The 21372-nt window shown below is 32.9% G+C and overlaps 1 long non-coding RNA gene across 8 annotated transcripts; it reads right to left on the bottom strand.

Annotated features, from left to right (window-relative positions):
- Positions 1–1634: 1634 nt before the first annotated feature.
- Positions 1635–21038, bottom strand: LOC132306868 (uncharacterized). Of its 8 annotated transcripts, none has more exons than XR_009482122.1 (10): positions 20723–21038; positions 20059–20192; positions 19815–19887; positions 19589–19701; positions 18158–18311; positions 17393–17507; positions 17000–17060; positions 15392–15451; positions 15108–15211; positions 12719–12968 (listed from the first exon to the last, which is right to left on the bottom strand). It is a non-coding gene; the product is annotated as an uncharacterized LOC132306868 (long non-coding RNA). The 8 variants fall into 8 exon arrangements; XR_009482124.1 differs by having other exon boundaries at positions 15108–15185; positions 20723–21037; XR_009482125.1 differs by lacking the exon at positions 15108–15211 and adding an exon at positions 20379–20422 and having other exon boundaries at positions 20723–21035.
- Positions 21039–21372: the final 334 nt, after the last annotated feature.

Below are 21372 nucleotides of genomic sequence, written 5' to 3'. Positions count from 1 at the left end.
TTTGGCTTGTTTTGAACCTTCAAAAGGATGCTTGAGTCCTTAATACCGTGCCAATAGAAAAATAGACAAGATAAACTAATCTCTGTTGATTGTACAAGCTAGGATGATTCTTTATTTTTTTATATACAAGTTTAATGGTTATAATGTTCGATCCAATTAGAAAAGAGTCATTGTTAGGAAATTAGAATGATTTAATAGTTGTTTATTTCTTTTCAATATTTTTTTTAAATATTATTCTAATTGTTAACTATTTGCTTTAAGAGTTTCAATTTAGATATGTGGTGGTGGTGGTGGTGCAATTTAAGCCAAAAACACTCAAATTAACACCCTAATAAATCCGTTACATGAAATTATAATAATATGAGATATCATTAAATTTTAAATTAAAGATATTTTTAAATTGTGATACTATAGTAATTACTAATTAGAAACATTTTTAGTGAGAAGAAACTTGTGTTTCTCAATATATATATATCCAGTTTATTGTTATATTGTTTCAACCTTCCAACGGCCAGCCCGTGTTCAAAAATAAAATCTGGACCTAAAATGCTTAAAGAACAAAAAACAAAGAAAATAGGATGCAAGTTATGAATTGTCTAACAAGAATTAAGTTTCTCTAAAATAGAAATGACTTAGTTTTATATTTTATTGTGACATTGTTATATATTCTCCATTCTTTTTTATTTTCTTAGTTCAGTAGATTTTCAATTTTCGTTCACTTCAAATGTTTATTTCAATATAGATCTTGATTTTATTTGCCTCTTGTTAATTTTTTTTTTTCCAAACCACTAGTGATTCACATTTACTTTTTATTTTTTATATTTTTGCATTTTCAAATTTATTTATTTTTATTTATAGATTTTTCGTTTACATTGATATTTTGCTAAATGATACATCTAGTATTTAATTTTTATACACTTTTAGTAATAATAATTTTCTCACAAGACTGCAATAATTAACAATTGAAACATTTAACCATGAGAAAATTAGTTGGAGTGAATCATCTCATACAACCTTTACAAAACCTAAACCATTATAATAACTAAACTATATCTATATACATTATTTGGTATAAAGATGACAATAAAATTTTAATTTTTAAAAGAAAATAAAATTTTTATATGAAGATGGAATAAAATTCTATAAATTATTTTGTATGAAGATGATCATAAAATTTTAGTTTTTATATGGCAATTTTCAAACTTACCATGTCAAAGTTGTATGTTTATTTTTTTTTGTTAGATTTGATGGGATTTGGAAATAGGATTGACAGTGTTTGGAGTCATCGGATTGTGAATGGGATTTTAAAGTTATGGGATTTCAAATACGATTTTTGATGTGTTTCAAATCCTGTCTAAAATGGTTTCAAAAACTGTTTTTGATGTGTTTCAAATCATATCTAAAACGGCAAGATTTGACGGGATTTGAAAGAAAAATACGATATTATCTTAATTAACCTTGTACAATATCTACTATAACCTATTTCAATCTCCAACTATCTTCTTCTCATCTAAGACTACCCTATTAAATAAAGGACAATATTTAAATCCTCACTAGTGAGGATTTACAATATCCTCACCGCTAAAGAGATCAATAAAATAAAATAAATAAGATCCTACCCGAATGAGTTCGGGTAAAGTGGGGACAGCCTTTTTTTTTTTTTTCAAGGGTCAACTTCCTCTCTGGTTCTCTATCTTTCCTGCACCGCCATCAGCCCTTTCTCTCCGCCATCTTCTTCCTCTCAAGCTTCTAGTTCTTGTTTCACACATCGATCATCATTCATTTTTTCCTTGAATAAAAAATCAACATATAAGTAACCAAAACAAAAGGGAAAAAAGAAGAAGAGAGAGATTAACAATTGTACGGATCAAATTCCATTGATTTTTTTCCCTGAATAAAAATCTGCATTTAAATAACCAATAATAATAATAATAATAATAATAATAATAATAATAAAAGGGAAAAAAAGGAGAGAAAGAAACGGATCAAATTTTTTGAAGGAAAAAAAAAAAAAAAAAACTAAGGGACATAATCTCACGGGAAATCAGGTTTTTGAGTTTTGTGTTAATATGTATGAATCCTTAAATCTAATACATAATCTTTCATGACAAAACCCCTTTCTAGAAAAAGAACCCTAAATGTATGAAGAAGTAAAAAAGGTCATACCTCCTTACAAAATTCTTGCCAATGAAGAGATAAGGCTAAAGGCGGTGCCGGAAAGAGAGAGAACCAAAGAACGACGGTTGAACATCCCACTTTACTCGATCTCATTCGGGTAGGATCCGGTTTATTTTATTTTTTTGATCTCTTCTAAGAAGCACAGACACGGATACGACACGACACGGACACGACAACACGGCAAATCTAAAAAAATTAGGAAATGAATACGGCAGGGATACGGCGAATAGTATATATATATATATATATATATATATATATATATATATATATGATGTAGTACGTTAAAAATTAAAGAGTGTTACTATTTTTCATCAACCTCACAATGAAAAATATACACAAATCATAACTCATAACTAATAAACTATAAAAGATTGTAGAGTTATAAAACCAAATAAAAAACAAGACATAAGAATAATAACTATTATCATTTAATCATCATTGCAACTTTACTCCAAATACAAAAGCATAGACAAAAAGGACTATTAACATTCATGACTGTTTAACATTCAGGACTGTACTGTTAGCACTTAACATTCACAAAAACCTAAAGGCTAGTCCCCAAAAAAGATACAAAAACAAGTCAGTGTACTATCATCTATTCCCATTCATCATTTGACCTAGGACTTTACCATTTACAATACCAAAAGGGTAGTCCAAAACAAAAAAAAAAAGAAAAAGAAAAAAGAAAAAAAGAACGTATCAGCATTCATCTATTGTTGTTCATCATCAATTGTCTCATGAATCTCATCATCATTAACACTTCCATCATCGGTAAATAATACCGCCTCTAATTTCGGATAATCAAGTAAGAGGTTTGCAACCTCAAGCACCCCAACATCACCAAATGAATCAAATGCATCTCTTGCAATATCCCACATCTTAGTTCGTCCTTCATTGTATTGTGGGGTTCTCCTTGACAGAAGACAGAGATTACTATGAATGAAAACCAAATCTTCAGCCCGTTGTGGCGCACTCTTGTTCCTTCTCAATGAGTGAATAAAAGAATACTCCAGTTCCTCTCACAACATGAGGAGGAAAAAGGCTGCACAAGCAACTTCAAAGCTAACTCTTGAAGCAAGGGAGCATATGAACCATGTACAACCCACCAACTTTTAAGATCCATGGTATATCTATCACATATAGAATCACTCTCCCCAAATTCCCGAGTTTAATGAAAAATTAGCATACTCCAATTGGACTTTTGAACGCTTTTGTGGGTCACTAAAGTATTTTTTAAGGCACCTTGTTCTCTCTCGTGAGACCTCTAAATCCTTGTGTGGTGAAACTCGACTTTGGTCTTCACTAAGCCACACATCACTATAGTACCTACAATAAATAAGAGAATGCATTTAATTCATAATTTAATTTCCTTAATTCTAAACTAAGATTAAAACTTCTTTAGCTTACAAATTAATATCTAATTATTTACCTTGGATTTAGTGAATGTGCCAAGCAATGAAGCGGAGTATTGTTCTTGTACCAACGAGCTACAAGTATCCCATGCACTACTTCATAAAAGGAAGAAATTTCACTTTGTCGCTTTCTTTCATACCTATATATTGCCATCTTCACTTTTTCAATCATTGTATCCCACATATCATAAACTAAGTGAAGAGAAGGCTTATCGGTATCACAAGCCCTTAGCATGTCATAAATAGGTGAAGTAAAGGAAAGGATATAATCAATCTTTCCCCACCATTGTTCATCCAACAGCTTCTCTCTCACATAATCGGCCTTTCCTACATCATCCTCCCTATAGCAAGTCCACTTGTCACTTATGACCATTGCTTGGAGACCACCTTTTATAAGTTCAAATCTTTTCATCATCACAATAACAGAAGCAAAGCGTGTCTCCGCAACTTCAAGCTAACAAACTCATTGAAAATAGCTAATCTCATTGAATGGTTCATGATGAAATTCTTTATTATTGTAACCTCATCAGCATAATCAAGAATCCAACCACACTCTGCATATGCAGTTTCATTCTTTTCCACGTTTTTTGCAGCACAAATATTTTTGAGGGCAAGATTATGAGTATGGACCACACAAGGTGTCCAAACAACGTGAGGGAATTGCCCTTCAATTAGTTGTCCAACAGCCTTGCAATTTGGGGCATTGTCTGTAATTACTTGGATCACATTTTGGGGGCCAACCTCATTTATGACTTCCTTCAACAAATTGGAAATGAAAAACTTGTCTTTAATGCCACCGGAACAATCAACAGCTTTCAAAAACATGGGACCTCCTTCTGTGACAACCATAAAATTAATTAAAGGCCTTCTTTGTGGATCACTCCAACCATCACTTGCAATGCTAACACCCTTTGCCTTCCATATACCCCTAATTGGTTGCAATAATCTATCAATATTTGCCTTTTCTTTTTGAAGTAGAGTGGTTCTCAATAGATTATAACCCGGAGGCAAATAACCCGACAGAGGATTATTTGCAGCATAGTTGTATAAACTCAAATAATACAGGTTTCTTGCTAGATGAAACGGCAATCCTGCCGAATAAAACATCCTGGCAATCTCTGATTGCAATTGTCCTCAAGTCTCATTATTAAATGCCTTCCCAATGGCACCCCCATTTGCCTTTCTTTTCTTTGGTACATAAGCCTCTTGAGTGAGACTAGTAGTACCACCCAATGATGCACTAGATGGCGGCAAAGGAACTTTTTTTGGTTTAGAATTTTTAATTCTCAATTCGGCTTCTTCAATTACTTTTTGCATTTCTGCAATATTCTGATATGTGACTTTTGGGCATATACGAATACCCATACCAGTGTTCTGCAACAAGTGGGCTTTAACTCTTGTATAAGACCCCCTAAATTCGTTATTACAAAAGTGGCATTTGAATAAAAAATTTACTCCTCCACCACAAATTTTTTCTAATTGTGTGACATAGTTCCAAAGTGGTTTGTTCTCATCTTGTTCGAATTGAGGAGTATTACTAGCAACTAATGTAGACAATGACATGTCTTATTCCCTAGACATAAAAAGAAAAGAAAAAAAATCCATACTTATAGCAGTCAGCAAAGAATGAATAAATTCCTATTTAATCACAGATTCACAAGTCATATGCAACAGCTGAATTTAAATCAAAGATGAAATCCTATTCATTTATAGGTCAATAAGTCACAGACTCACACCAGCTGAAATTAAAGCATGAATAAAGACAACAGAGAAGAAGAAGAAAAAAGAAATTAGGGTCTGTGAAAAAGGAAAAATACCAGAGAAGAAGAAAGTTAGTCTACGTGTGTTCTATAATGCCCGTTAGAATCCAAGCCCTCATACCAAGTTCATCAAAGACAATCAGAGCAGCAGTTTATCTAGTTTCTTTGCACACAGCAGTGGAAGGAGAAAGCAAGTGATCACTCTGAGAAACGGCCCATAGTAAATTGTTAGTAATTCCAAAGGCACTGTAGCTCGTATCTTTCAAAATATAGTGGATCGTTCACCTGAGATAGCTACTCTTTGTGTTTTTCCTTGCTGAGGTTTCCACTTAAAAGTCCCGATGTCCCCTCTTCTCTCTCCCCCTTGCTCTTCATTTTTAGTTGTTATTGTGCGTTGGTCTGTTGAATTGCAATATAATTCACTAAAAATCAAATTAAGTTAAAAGCAAGCAAAAAGAGAAAACTAGACCTTTTCACACCCTCTAGGTCTTACTAACTGAGACATTTTCACAACCCCTTCTGCATTGCAAAACCTTTAATTTTAGTTATTTTTTACCTCTCTCAGACACCATATATGGAGACAACACAAGATTACAGCTCATATCCATTTAAAACAGATCATTGTTGCTCTATCCAAATCTCTTAGTTGGTCAAGCAGAGGTTAACATGATAAAAGACTCACAAAGGAGTTGCCAACAAGTGGGGCAAGGGCCGGGGGCGGGGGTGAGGGGGCGGGGGAGTATGAGTTTTACAGAAATGTTCATACCACCTGTGCATGATGTACTCACCTACGTGGCTGACCAAAAAACAAATTCCAGTACTCGAGCATGGAGAAGCAAAATATTATTCTATAGTGTTTGGCCCATGTGATACCCCCAGATTTTCGAATGCGGGTTGGCCAGGCCCAAGCCCGAATACCCGAGGATATCAAAACAAATTGATAATAAACGAACACAGAATACAAAAGAATAAAGAAGAATAAATGAAATGTTGACAAGAAACTAAAATGATAATCTAATAATAAACCTCAGACTATATTTCCATTAATTAATAAATTTTTCTGATACAACTGATCTTCCAAAATACAACTCGGGAATCCATACTGTGTGGACCCTTAGAAAATCCAAACTAAACAAATGACAGCAATAACTGTCTAAATCAAGAAACTAAATCATAAAGGAACTCCTATGTAGCATCGGAAGAATGAAGTAGACTGATCCCCGTTCAGCATGAACAACCTCTACTCCTGACGAACACCTGAAAAATAATGGTGGGTCAGGCCCACAAACAAGTTCTACTCTATTACAGTCCAAACGGATATCCGATACACGCATACATCCTAGTCCATCAAACAGTAACTAGTAGTCCGTATATATATATATACACACTAAAAGAACCTCACTAGATTATAGGGTTGTCTCAACCTGAATAGTAGGCAACATGCAAAACGCACATATAGTAGGCATGAGTACCTAGACCTACCAAGGTACACAACTACACTATATCTAGCTACACATCCCTGGCGATATACGCATCCTAACCACTGATTCTGAGACTCAAGCTCATATCATGGCACCATACTTATATATATATAATCTAGTAACCATCTTATCCAGTATAAATTAATCCTCCATAAGTCATTCAACTTGTTCAGCTGACCTGACTTGAATATAAGTAGGATTTAACATTTTAGTTAATCCACTCCCTTATATAAAATAGGTAGGACTTAACTGATAAGTTAATCCGTCCCTAGAATGCCACCGTCCCATACCGGTGCATTAAACCACACAATCCAACAATTGATGTAACGATTAAGGAAATACATCAAACAATCCAGAAATAACTATGATAATATGATATCAAGTTATCACAAAATAGGAATGACTTATTATTTATTTAAGCTTCCTATATCATATGTCCTACACAAACTGAATCTTATACATAATGATATTTTATCATATCATCAAATAAGCATTCTCCATATCCAATTCATCCTATACATTTAATCTTAATTGCTAAAACATTTTAAAAGATTAAATCCATTCGTTTGTTTAAAACATTCAAATAGCGAGCATCATTATGATTGAGTCTATTTAAATTTATTTAAACCCAAACCTAGTTCCTATTTAATGTTTAGGAACCTTAGACATGTTTCTACGTTCCATCATTCCACAGATATGAAAAATACATAATGTAAACATATAAAAATTCACACTGGAAATCAAATCAATATCATGCATTTATTAATTCATGACACAAGAACAGATATGAATCAATTTCATAAAACCTATGTTCTAATCCAATTAAACATGCACAATTATTTAATTTTATGTGTTTAATAAATCTTAGAATTTCCTAGGCATGTACAGAAACACGAATCAAAAGGAAAGAGATAGAAGAAGAACTTGCCTCCGAAAGTTAAACTTCTTCTTCCTTGATCTTCTCTCTACATGGTTTTTTTCCTCCTTCCTTCCTTTTCCTCCTTCCCTCTCTAACTCTCTCTTTATCTCTAAAATATATCACGTGAATATTTCTAACCCCCTTTTACAACCGATATCTATATATTTATAGGCTAAATAAAATAACCCTAACCCTTTTCCCAATCTAAGTCAACTTAAAAAAAATAAATATTAAAAAAGTAAGTAAAATAAGTTACGTATATAATTTATGTATATGTTTATTAAATAAATAAATTATACACATTCCATTATTTATTGATGGATTATCCAATAATACTTAAGTTACCATAATATTATAAAGTAACTTAAGACATAACACGTATCAAATCTATGTATATTTTTATTATTTAAATATAAAACATATACATCAAATTAAATATTATTACCCAAGTTACCATAAAAGTAATTAATAAATTATTTTCCTTTTTATATATGTATATAATATATATCTATATATAGATATACACAACTATCCATGGGTAATAATCCATACACATCCAACCTCCTATCCAAGTAGTTCATGGGACCCAATTGGTTGGCCCATTACTACTAACCATAACCATAAAAGAAAAATAAAATAAAATAATAAAAAAAAAAAAGAAAATATTTAATTTACAATTAATCAAAACACCATTTAAGCACATAATCTAATTAAACAATTAACACATAGACAAATACAAATAATACATAGACACATAATCAAATAATCAAGTAATACCTAATTCAATTAAACACATAAGCAATTAGTCAAATAATCAATTAAATAATTAAAAATACAATTAAAACAAATAAATAAATACCGAGACTATCCTTTTAAAATTAGGGGTATTACATTCTTCCCCCTAACAAAATGAATTCTGTCCTCGGAATTCACCATTACTTTCTTCCATTATGCTTGGAAAATGTGAGCGAAAAACATCCTCCTATTCCTAAGTAGACGCAACCTCACTATAAGGGCTCCACTTAACTCCAATATACCAAGTGGTATACAGGGTTCTTATATTTTAAGAAACACAATAATCATACGATACGTAGGTTGTATCAAATAACAACGTAATCCTTCCATGTCGACAACAGAATGATTTACATACCTCCAAGTGCCATAGAATATACGCACAAACTCCTATGCACCCAGCGCTAATAATTTGGTAACGCTAATTCAGAGGCGACTACCTCAATTGCGAAACACAATCCTCTAAAAGTCAATGTAATAAGTAAAATTGACCTTTCTCCAAAAATCGCCTTTCTTCCTACATGAAAAACAGAACGAGCAAACTACTCCCTGATAGAAAAACTCTAGTATATGAGTTCAACTATTTACAACATCCCACTGTTGCCTCCCAACCGCGCGCAATTCAATACAAAAGGAAGTATCTATTTTCGACATATTTTTAAATGAAGTCGAGGTCTGATTGTACAAACCTTACTTCCATTTCCAACCAACAAATGAGAGGTATGCATTATAAAAGATACAAAACCTCCAAAGTTGTCACACTAACCTCCTTGTGCCAACAAGTGAAGTAAACACTTCCAACTGTCCATGAAAATCTAGGATATACGCCTCAAACATAGCCTTTATGGTCTAATTTAATCTCTCAATTAATTCCTCTGTCTATAGATATGAAGTAGAGCTGCTGCTCCAAAATCTTCATAAAGCTCTTTCGAAATAGCACTTTGCATCCACTAATATGGACATCCACATGCTATAACACCACTATCACTGAACTATAGAATTACTATGAAATTCTAAAATAAGCATCACTCAAATTTATGTCCTCAAGCGATCTTTCGCAATCCACCACTCGGATTCCATATGGAAAATTGAAATTCCAAATGAATGTCTATCCTTCCCACCGACCGTCAAACCTGTTTAGTTTAACTTCCATATTTGTTATAGGAAGTGGCTAAAGATTCCTACGATATCCGATGATCAACTTTCCACCTTTGTAACAGGTTTTACACTTAGGGTAATTATATATGCATCCTTATTCGTATCTGTTCACCAAAATCAACATTTGATGTCATGATGTACCTTCTAACCGTCTGAGCACACCGAGAAAAATTATAAACTTTCCAGCTCAGTCGCCCGATCGTCATATCACTATTCACATAAACTACTAAATCCTCCTCGAGTACCTTAAACTCCATCTGAGTAAGGTAATACCGTCTCCAAGGTCAGCTCCAATATTCAAAGTTGACATTCTCAAATACCGTAGTAATAACAAGTGTTATTATTGCACTTGTTATAAATGCATCTGATAACTCAACAACTAACCGAAAAATTTAAATATTATATCGTTTGTTGAAAGCATCCATTTACATCATTGCTTCCACCAGACGGAACTTGATATAAAGTGTGAATCACCACTATAATTTATCTAAACCGTCTCGTGATACATTATATTCGTATGAACTGAAATCCTACCAGTTCGAAATAGACAAGAATCAAGCTGACCTAATGGATCAGTCAACCAATATCCCATCCAGAATCCTGACCCTTGTGTAAAATCAGAAATCCCGCAACTAAATCTGTAAAATGCTCTCTCATTTCCACTTTAGTATAAGAAAATGGCTGCAAAGGATCTAGTGATCTTTGATGGTCCATCTCTACTATCTAATAAATATTAGACTTGGAGAGAAATCACTATGTCCCTTCTCCTGCCTATCGTGAAGCATCATGTTTCCACCAGGATGAAGAACTAAAAGTTGTGAAACTCAGTCCGTGCATACTCCATCCAATTTGTATATAGAAAGTACCGTTAGTCCGGTATCACCAGCTTTCGTCTGTACTCAACGTTTAAATTGGAGTATCTTCAAAAGAGAATTCTGTAACTAAATCAATTCAGTACTGATCCGTGATAAACTTGCCGATATTGAAAATCAATCAGTAATTCCATTTATCAATAGTCAACTATGACTTTAACTCAACAAAAGTCAACAAACTACGACATTTCCATACATACCATGCACCTCATCTTTATATAAGTATTTAGTCTCACCATCTTGTCTTTAACACACCATGCTTCTTTAAGGCAAGTTAATGACAATCTGACTTCTTTGTCTAACTTCAAAAGAATATGAAATATTTCTATCCTCTACATAAGTCATCAATTTCCTTGCAACAGCTAATTGTTGCAAATTGTGACTAAAAAAAATAATTCCATATTATTTATGGAAATGAAGATACTTAATTTCCTCCTCCATGTGCAACACCGGCAAATTCCTCCTAATGACACACCCTCTTGAATAAATTCTTGATTAAGAATTTACTAATGAATATTTATTCAGTCTCCTATCCTCACTCGGTGTCATTCCAATAAATACTTAATCTAGTACTAAATCCTCTTTCCAACTTGATAACAACTTCTGAAATTTTCAAGAAGATGTTCAGCAAATCTAGCACCTCTGATAATCATCATGGCGTTACAGTGATCTTTATTTACCACTACCTCACGCATACCGAAATATTAACAACCACCAATATCATGGTGTTGTAATATGATACGAATCCATAGCTAACGTAAAGTATATCAAACTAATCGTTCTAGATTGTTTGACTCGTAGTGATGGTTTAATTATCCCATCCCAAAACACACCATAATGACCCATGTCCAGGTCCAATAGATTGGCTAAATTTATATGTATCTACCAAATCATACGACCGTATACTCACAAATCTAGTATAAATAGCGCTATTACACCATGTTATTAAAACAATAATTAGCTGATCACACACTTATGTCCCCAACTAAACCACATACCAAATCCCGAGTAATTAACAAAAATAAAAATAAAAACACGTATGATAAACACAATAAAACAAAATATACTCCTACTTAGGATATCGTTCTTTTCAAAAAAGAAAGTTTCCTTTGAAATCAACCTTACTAGATTATTTCAAAATTTCTTTTTATAGTTTCGTAAATAATCATCTAACCTCGAAACATATCCTTTAAAACATAACTTAAAAACACAAATATTTGCCTAAGCAACTACTAAGGGCTTAACCCTCATCCTTCTTATATGCGGAATGTAAACTGTCTAACTTGGTTTTTTAAAGCAAATTAGAACGTCACAACATAATACCAATGCCCTCTTGTATGTGATTTAAAAATTATGTATTTCATTCTGATAAGAACACATCCGATCCCCAAACTCCTGAACAATACTTCTTATATACCTCTTTTAGAGATGATAAGAAAGCTTAATTATTTGTTGATTGATCTACCCCAATTCTACTAATAACATTCGCTATACTATTAGCAATTCAGATCACTTCGCGCGATCATCCATCTTCAAGATTTAGTACCCTCTCTATTGGATACACATAAATCTCCTCCATTAGGATCCTCTTTGGCTCCTACTCCTCGCTTGTCTCCTTTTTAAGATCAACTGAAGTTATGTTGGCCCCGATATGCGGTGACCTATCACGTACACCTAAATCCTTCCTTGGCTTATACTTTTAAAGTAACGCCAAACGAACCTAAACCATCAATCCCTAACACTGCCTTCTGGCTACGAAATCGATAACGTACTTCTTTACTCCTTTGGGTCTTTATCGCTTTCGCCTTGAACCCATCCTTTTCTTAGTGCCAACCATTCTATTACTACAAAATACAATTGACATCAGCTCCTCCTAACAAACCGTAAATAAAGTACAACGAATCCTAATACGGGCTCTAAGTTTTAAGAGACGCAACGCGAAAGTTACATAACGAAAGATACTCCAAAGGACACTTGAACCTGGAGTGCTCTGATACCAACTGTGATACCCCCAGATTTTCGAATGCGGGTTGGCCAGGCCCAAGCCCGAATACCCGAGAATATCAAAACAAATTGATAATAAACGAACACAGAATACAAAAGAATAAAGAAGAATAAATGAAATGCTGACAAGAAACTAAAATGATAATCTAATAATAAACCTCAGACTATATTTCCATTAATTAATAAACTCTTCTGATACAACTGATCTTCCAAAATACAACTCGGGAATCCATACTGTGTGGACCCCTAGAAAATCCAAACTAAACAAATGACAGCAATAACTGTCTAAATCAAGAAACTAAATCATAAAGGAACTCCTATGTAGCATCGGAAGAATGAAGTAGACTGATCCCCGCTCAGCATGAACAACCTCTACTCCTGACGAACACCTGAAAAATAATGGTGGGTCAGGTCCACAAATAAGTTCTACTCTATTACAGTCCAAACAGAGATCCGATACACGTATACATCCTAGTCAATCCAACAGTAACTAGTAGTCCGTATATATATATATATACACACTAAAAGAACCTCACTAGACTATAGGGTTGTCTCAACCTGAATAGTAGGCAACATGCAAAACGCACATATAATGGGCATGAGTACCTAGACCTACCAGGGTACATAACTACACTATATCTAGCTACACATCCTTGGCGATATACGCGCCCTAACCACTGATCCTGAGACTCAAACTCATATCATGGCACCATACTGATATATATAAAATCTAATAACCATCTTATCCAGTATAAATTAATCCTCTATAAGTCATTCAACTTGTTCAGCTGACCTGACTTGAATATAAGTAGGATTTAACATTTTAGTTAATCCATTCCCTTATATAAAATAGGTAGAACTTAACTGATAAGTTAATCCGTCCCTAGAATGCCACCGTCCCATACCGGTGCATTAAACCACACAATCCAACAATTGATGTAACGATTAAGGAGATACATCAAACAATCCAGAAATAACTATGATAATATGATATCAAGTTATCACAAAATAGGAATAACTTATTATTTATTTAAGTTTCCTATATCATATGTCATACACAAACTGAATCTTATACATAATGATATTTTATCATACCATCAAATAAGCATTCTCCATATCCAATTGATATTATGCATTTAATTTTAATTGTTAAAACATTTTAAAAGATTAAATTCATTCGTTTGTTTAAAACATTCAAATAGCGAGCATCATTATGATTGAGTCTATTTAAATTTATTTAAACCCAAACCTAGTTCCTATTTAATGTCTAGGAACCTTAGGCATGTTTCTACGTTCCATCATTCCACAGATATGAAAAATACATAATGTAAACATATAAAAATTCACACTGCAAATCAAATCAATATTATGCATTTATTAATTCATGACACAAGAACAGATATGAATCAATTTCATAAAACCTATGTTCTAATCCAATTAAACATGCACAATTATTTAATTTTATGTGTTTAAAAAATCTTAGAATTTTCTAGGCATGTACAGAAACACGAATCAAAGGGAAAGAGATAGAAGAAGAACTTGCCTTCGAAAGTTAAACTTCTTCTTCCTTGATCTTCTATTAATATGATTTTTTTCCTCCTTCCTTCCTTTTCCTCCTTCCCTCTCTGACTCTCTCTTTATCTCTAGAATATATCACGTGAATATTTCTAACCCCTTTTTACAACCTATATCTATATATTTATAGGCTAAATAGAATAACCCTAACCCTTTTCCCAATCTAAGTCAACTTAAAAAAAATAAATATTAAAATATTAAAAAAGTAAGTAAAATATGTTACGTATATAATTTATGTATATGTTTATTAAATAAATAAATTATACACATTCCATTATTTATTGATGGATTATCCAATAATACTTAAGTTACCATAATATTATAAAGTAACTTAAAACATAACACGTATCAAATTTATGTATATTTTTATTATTTAAATATAAAACATATACATCAGATTAAATATTATTACCCAAGTTACCATAAAAGTAATTAATAAATTACTTTCCTTTTTATATATGTATATAATATATATCTATATATAGACATACACAACTATTCATGGGTAATAATCCATACACATCCAACCTCCTATCCAAGTAATCCATGAGACCCAATTGGTTGGCCCATTACTACTAACCATAACCATAAAAGAAAAATAAAATAAAACAATAAAAGAAAAGAAAATATTTAATTTACAATTAATCAAAACACCATTTAAGCACATAATCTAATTAAACAATTAACAGATAGACAAATACAAATAATACATAGACACATAATCAAATAATCAAATAATACCTAATTCAATTAAACACATAAGCAATTAGTCAAATAATCAATTAAATAATTAAAAATACAATTAAAACAAATAAATAAATACCGAGACTATCCTTTTAAAATTAGGAGTATTACAGCCCAACGGATGATTCTATACTCAATTCTAATAATATTTATAAAAAAATATAAAAAATAAATAAATAAAGGAAGAACAAGAACAAGAGGAATTTGACCTGAACTTTCATCCTGGACTTAACATAAATTCAAGAATTCAAATCTCCAGGGAGAATTCAAGGAATTTTTTGATTCACCTGCGTTCCATATTTGCTGTTCAAGTCTAATGCAGAAGCAACAAATGTAAGATTTTTTTCTCCTTTTCACTTAATGATAGGTAAATAGAAACTCAAGTAGCAAGCAGATAGGACCGACAAGCATTGAATATATAGCAGTGAGATATTCTTGCTCAACAGCAGAAATAAACTTGAGAATACTTGAAAGGGCTATGTTAGACCAATACCTGCATCCCAGTTCTGATACAAACAAAATCGTCCAAATGGGAAGAAAGTTCATATGGGACCTGAATTTCAAGAAAAGAAAATAAATATGTGAGCACAAGTATACCACTACAGTAAGGCATGACCACGACTAGTTATTAGTTGTAACAGGGATATTTCTATTATAAATAAGAGACGTTGAACTAACACTAACAGTGCAAACATTTCAATAGGGAAAAGCGTGGATTGCAACAGTTTATTTCATTATGTTTACCCAATGAAATAAAAATCTTGTGAAAAAGAAAAAAGTTGTTCAAAAATTCAACATTTTTTTTAGAATGAGATTTACTTTCACATGACAACCTCATATGATTTTCTTTTGGCCTTTATCTGGTTATTAAACTTTTTCTTCTCACACTTTAAACTTGAACCATATTACTTTACCTTTTTCCTACATAATTTTTTTGGGAAAATTGTATGTTCCTTTTTCCAACATATCATGCCTTCCATTGCCCGTGAACAGAAGAATCCCTATGACTTTCCCTAATCTAGTTCTCACTTGGCGCAATTTATATCTAAATCTCATCTCTGTATCATGAATTCACCTCCTCTTAGTTTCAAGAAGTGGAACATAATAGTATATCGGATTTATTGGATTAAATGCCTAATATTATTCACCAAGTGTTTTAAGTACCCTTTGCATCCAATCTGTTTTCACCTATGCGTCACTTCATCTTATTGACTTATTCTACTTCAATATATTTATCTACGCAATTTTTGGATTCTCATGGTTGGAAACACAAATTTTCCACGTCCACAAACTCCTTTTAACTACAGTTGAAGGACAATACAAACAGAATATATTCAGACCACCCCACACAAAAGTTTGTCATATGTTCAGGATACTTAATTACTGATGACCTGTCTCTTGGATGAGAAATTGCAACAACAATTACCTGGGCAAACACTCCAACATTGTCACCAATCAGGAAGCCAAATCAAGTTCATTAACAGCATATTTTTACAAATAAAATGTAGGTGTCTTGACTCTTGACTTCTGATAGAGAGTTAATTCACCAAGCAAAGTAATATTTTTTATGTCCAATATATTGACTTGTTGGATATCTTCAGTCCTATTAGCCCGGACTTCATTTCATCAACCCAAATCGAGGCTATGAACATAAGCAAAAAATACATAAATATCATGTATACGGCAAGCATATGAATAAAAAAATAAATATATACATAAAAATCATGCATTAATTCATAGTAAAATACAGGCATGCATACTCAATTCAACTCAACAAAGCCTTTCCCCAAACTATTTGTGGTTGGCTACAAACATATGCATAAAATTTTCATATTTATTTTTAGAGAGGAAAGGGAGAGAGAGAGAGAGAGAGATGTGCGTGAATATACGAATAGTAATACTTCATAAATATATATATACTTTTTTGATTTTGGCAGGAATAAATACATATAGCATAGTATGTGCATGGATTATATGTGTAGTATGTGTATGAAATGGCAACATGTGCTGAGTGGGGTGGCCATGCGTCTATGAGGGATGGAGAGAGACCAAAAAAATTAATTATCTGATAACCAAACCAACACAGACATTAATCAAGCACCTTCAATGTTTCAAGCCGCATCACAAGGTTGGCTCTTGTGAAACCTTTCCCATTGTTTGCCCTGAAATTGGAATTAGATGACAGGACTATGAGATTTTTTTGATATGCATTCTAAATAAAGTAAAATGTGTTGAAGGATTTATATATTTATGTTACACCCTCTCTAACAGCTTAACCTTTTGGAGTAAATGGTTGTTAACATGGTATCAGAGCCAAAGGTCTCGAATTCAAACCTTACCATCACCCTAATTAAAATATTGAAAAACACATGTTGGACCAAAAAAAGGCCACATGTGAGGGGGCGTGTTGAAGGATTTATATATTTAAGTTACACCCTCTCTAACAGCGTAAGCTTTTGTAGTAAATGGTTGTTAACAAAATGTAATCAGAAACCTGAGGCTATAACTGGGGTCACTGTTATTCCACATCATCAACTTAATAGCCTCCTCAAGCCCAAGATAATAGCTTCCTCGAGCCCAAGATACTTTCTCCATCGTCGCACCATCCACTAGAAATTATGGAAAAGGAAAGTAAAATGAGAGATGGAGAGAAAGTAAACATAGACACTGACATTGTTGCTTTACTTGTCTATCATTGTACCTCCAATTTATGATAATTACAAATTAAAGTCAAATCCATTTACTTCAGACTACATTAATTGTGTAATCTAAAACATCCTTTGGAACTATATTGAAAATCAAATGGGATTATGTTACCCCTTCAGTAAACCAACTGATCAAGTTTACACAGACTACATTAAGATTTGAACATCCACTTAGCCCCTTGTATTCAGCAAGAAAAGTTGGCAAAGCGTTTGCCGGTGCCTAACCAGAGTTGGTGTCCTCTCTCTAAGTGAATGGAGGTTTACAACCACAGTTTAAAGCTCCAACTTCAAGTTAAAACCTCATTCATTTATACGAGCAGAATAAACAAACCGCTACCAAAGTTTACAAAAGTTAAGACTAAAACTAAAGTACTAATGCCGGCTATTAAGTGTTTCTAAATTCTACTTCGCATTAAACTTTATTTTCTCTAGAGATAGAACCAAATCCTGAGACTTTATAAAAATCTGACAGAACACAGTAAAAGAATAAATTTTCTCTTCTATAAATTCCATGGACAGACCCAAGGATTAATCAGGTCGTTTGTCATAGATACCTCTATGATTAGCTCCAGTTATCCTTGAAGTTGTAAATAGAAGAAAAAGATTCAACACCAAACTTAAAACTGGATGAGAATGAAGCTTGGCAAGAGCACGTGATTGTGAACGATCATTGCCTTCCACTAAGGGTAAAGGAAGGGAGTTATTTTCCTGCAGACTCAAAAGAACAAGGTAGTCATTACAACTATTGTAGTTGCCACTTAGTTATGCTTCATGAGTATATATTAAAGCAAAACTAGTCTTCTGAGAACCCCATTGACCATGTTACCAGCACCAGGTCTCAGAGAAACTTTTGCAAGCCTTAAATTCTAAAGATATACATGCAACAACCATAATAATGAACATTAGTGCCCAAAACACAAAATAAAGAAAAGATTAGCAAAACATAATATGTAAAAGGTGTATGGAACCCAGGTGAAATAGAAGTTAGTGGACCAATGCTAAGGACACGATGAAGCCAGTTTTTGGTATTAACACCCAGCTCTTGATCTACCTAGAAAATATGAAGTTCATCTGAATACTTTCTGAGTATTCCAAATAAAACAATCAAACAGGTATATGTAACCATCATTTTCATTTTTCACTTTCAAAAAAAAAAAAAAAAAAAAGAAAAAAAGTGTAACATTAAGAACCATCATTTGAGTCAGTCATTGATGAAGATTCCTAGTTAAGAGACAGAAAGGCAGATTCTAAAACCAATACATGGCTACCCTGTAATCTGTCAATTTCCTGAAACTGAGGAGTTATTTTACATCCCACTTCCACTATCCATCTTAGCAAAAATTGCTACTTAAGCTCCAAATTTTATGATTATTTTTAGGAACAACATTAAGTAAAAATTCTGAGAATAAAACCAAACAAGAAAAATTTACCTCATCCACTACGGCATATGCAGGCATTTGTAGCTTGACAATCTCGTAGAAACTAATTCGAAGAATCTAGAAACAAAGGTACAAAACTGATATTTTTTTTACAATTTTAATAAGCCTGAAACATCCAGTGTGTAAAATTCATCCTCTTAAACAACAATCAACCTATAGAACCTTTAGGTTCACTGCACATTCAACTTCCAAACTTTTTCACCAACTGTGCAGGCCTGTCATTGGATAAAGAAGTAAGTTTTTAACACATGGAAGCAGGCGATTTTCTGACATAGTTGGAATACAAATTCATATATCTTTAGATGGTCAGAATGTTTCTAAGCTTGATTCGAATTATCCTGTAGAGCTCCATTCAAATATAACTAATCACAGGAGCAGCATAAACAACACTATTACAAGTTATAGTTCTATAGCCAGTAAACTCATATGGTCATATGTCTGCCAATCTACTCATACAATTTGCAATTCAAAAAATAATAGTTTTCACATTCATCCCCATATAACCATGAAAATATTCCATTTATTTTACTTGCAAGGCAAATGTACCTGTAACAGAAGAGGTTCTATGCTTCTATATGTGTTCTCGTCAGGAATAATGAAAGAATCAACTGATCAAGATATATTCTCCAACGAATGGTGCCTCCAACGATGTCTCTCACCTGTATGATGAAAAAATAAATAAATAAATAAAAAATTGAAGGCATGCCATACCAACAAGTCTCCTTTCCATAAATGAAAATCGATCTATCTACTAGATCATCATTATCATTACCTTAATCCTTTTTGAATGGGGTCAACCACATGAATTCTCTCTCTTTTATCTTTTCTATTACATGCCGTTTCACCTACCATATTTAAGTTTTAAAAATCATTATTAATAATCTCATCTCATGTTATATTTGCTGATAAATGCAATGATAAAGCAAGGTGCAGCCATGTAGCATATCCTAGATACAAGTTTCACCGAAAGGAGTAGCGGAAGCACAATATATGATATTGGAAGTAAAGAGAAAAACCAGTCTGAGATCTATCATCCAAAGCACGGGTGCAAAAATATGCCATTTCATTATCACCCGAACCCTTCCCGCTCCGATTCAAGAAGTCAGCAAGACAGTAAAAGCACCACCGAGCTCCATACGCATTAACCTAACTGCCGACACGGTATCAGCCAAAAAAAAAAGTGCATTCAAGTAATCAGAAAACTACAATATACTCCCACACTCTACCCAACAATCTAGCAGAAAACAGGAACTATTACTTCGAGAAGGCAATGAACAAGGAAAACCCCCAAAAAAAAAAAATAAATAAATAAATTATCAGCTCTGTGAGGAGAAACCTTCAAATCCAGCTTCTGCCTTTTGTGTGCAGGATTGATAGGACCTTAAAAATCACCGTTTAAGCAAATTAAAACAACAAATAAGTAACTTGGAATCAAACTGTAGGTGTAGGGAATTCATGGCCATAACATTACAAAACAACTTTTCCAGCTAATTGGGTCCAACCCTCTGTTTGGTTGCTAAGAAAACTAAACAGAAAATATATATACACATAATTCAGGTCCCCAACAAAACCAAGCTACTTTAAATTAGGCTCGTTAAGGTGGATATTTTAGGGGTTTTTCATTGGGCTTACTATTTTTCCTGCAATTTCTTGGAAACCAAACATAAAAATCGAGATTACCTGTTTTACGAGTCGAAATTGTAGTGTTCGGCTCTCGGATTTTCTTGGTGAATTTTGATGGTTTGGAAGGAGGAGAAGGATAAGCTTTATACATTTCTGTGGAGTTAAATACTCGGACAAGGAGCACTAGAGCAATTTGATTGTGAGATTGTAGGGTTTGCCCCGAAAGAAGATTGGTGTCCTGGGAGTGAAAGAGGAGAGGACATACGCGGGAGAGACAGTAGAGAGGGATAAATGTCAGTCTATTAATTTTAAAAAATTTCGATAAATGTCAGTCTATTAATTTTAAAAAATTTCAAGAAATTTTTTTCAAAGTAGGAGTAATTTTGAAAAAACTGGATAATTTAGTCTCTCTATTTGAATTATTGCATTCATTAAAAAAAATTATTCCATAATGAAAGAAAGATATCTACCTGATATATATAACTCTGAACAGTTCATGGAATTATAATGAGTTCTCAGATAATTATAAAATATTATTTTATAATCTTATAACTAATTTTTAAAAAATTGAATCTAGAAAAAAAATTTATACAATTTTACTCTTTTCATAATTACAAACTAAGCCCGTATTAACAATATGAATCTTCGAGAGATGAAATGATCCGAATGGGAGGACCCGAACCCGATATTACATCAATGAAACGTTC

Source organism: Cornus florida, unplaced genomic scaffold, assembly GCF_030987335.1.
Source record: "Cornus florida cultivar Cherokee Brave unplaced genomic scaffold, ASM3098733v1 CherokeeBrave_3.0.0_Hap2_Chr05, whole genome shotgun sequence".
In the NCBI taxonomy this organism is placed as follows: domain Eukaryota; kingdom Viridiplantae; phylum Streptophyta; class Magnoliopsida; order Cornales; family Cornaceae; genus Cornus; species Cornus florida.
Note: the sequence above shows the minus strand (reverse complement) of the source record. Positions and strands in the feature narration are given on the sequence as shown.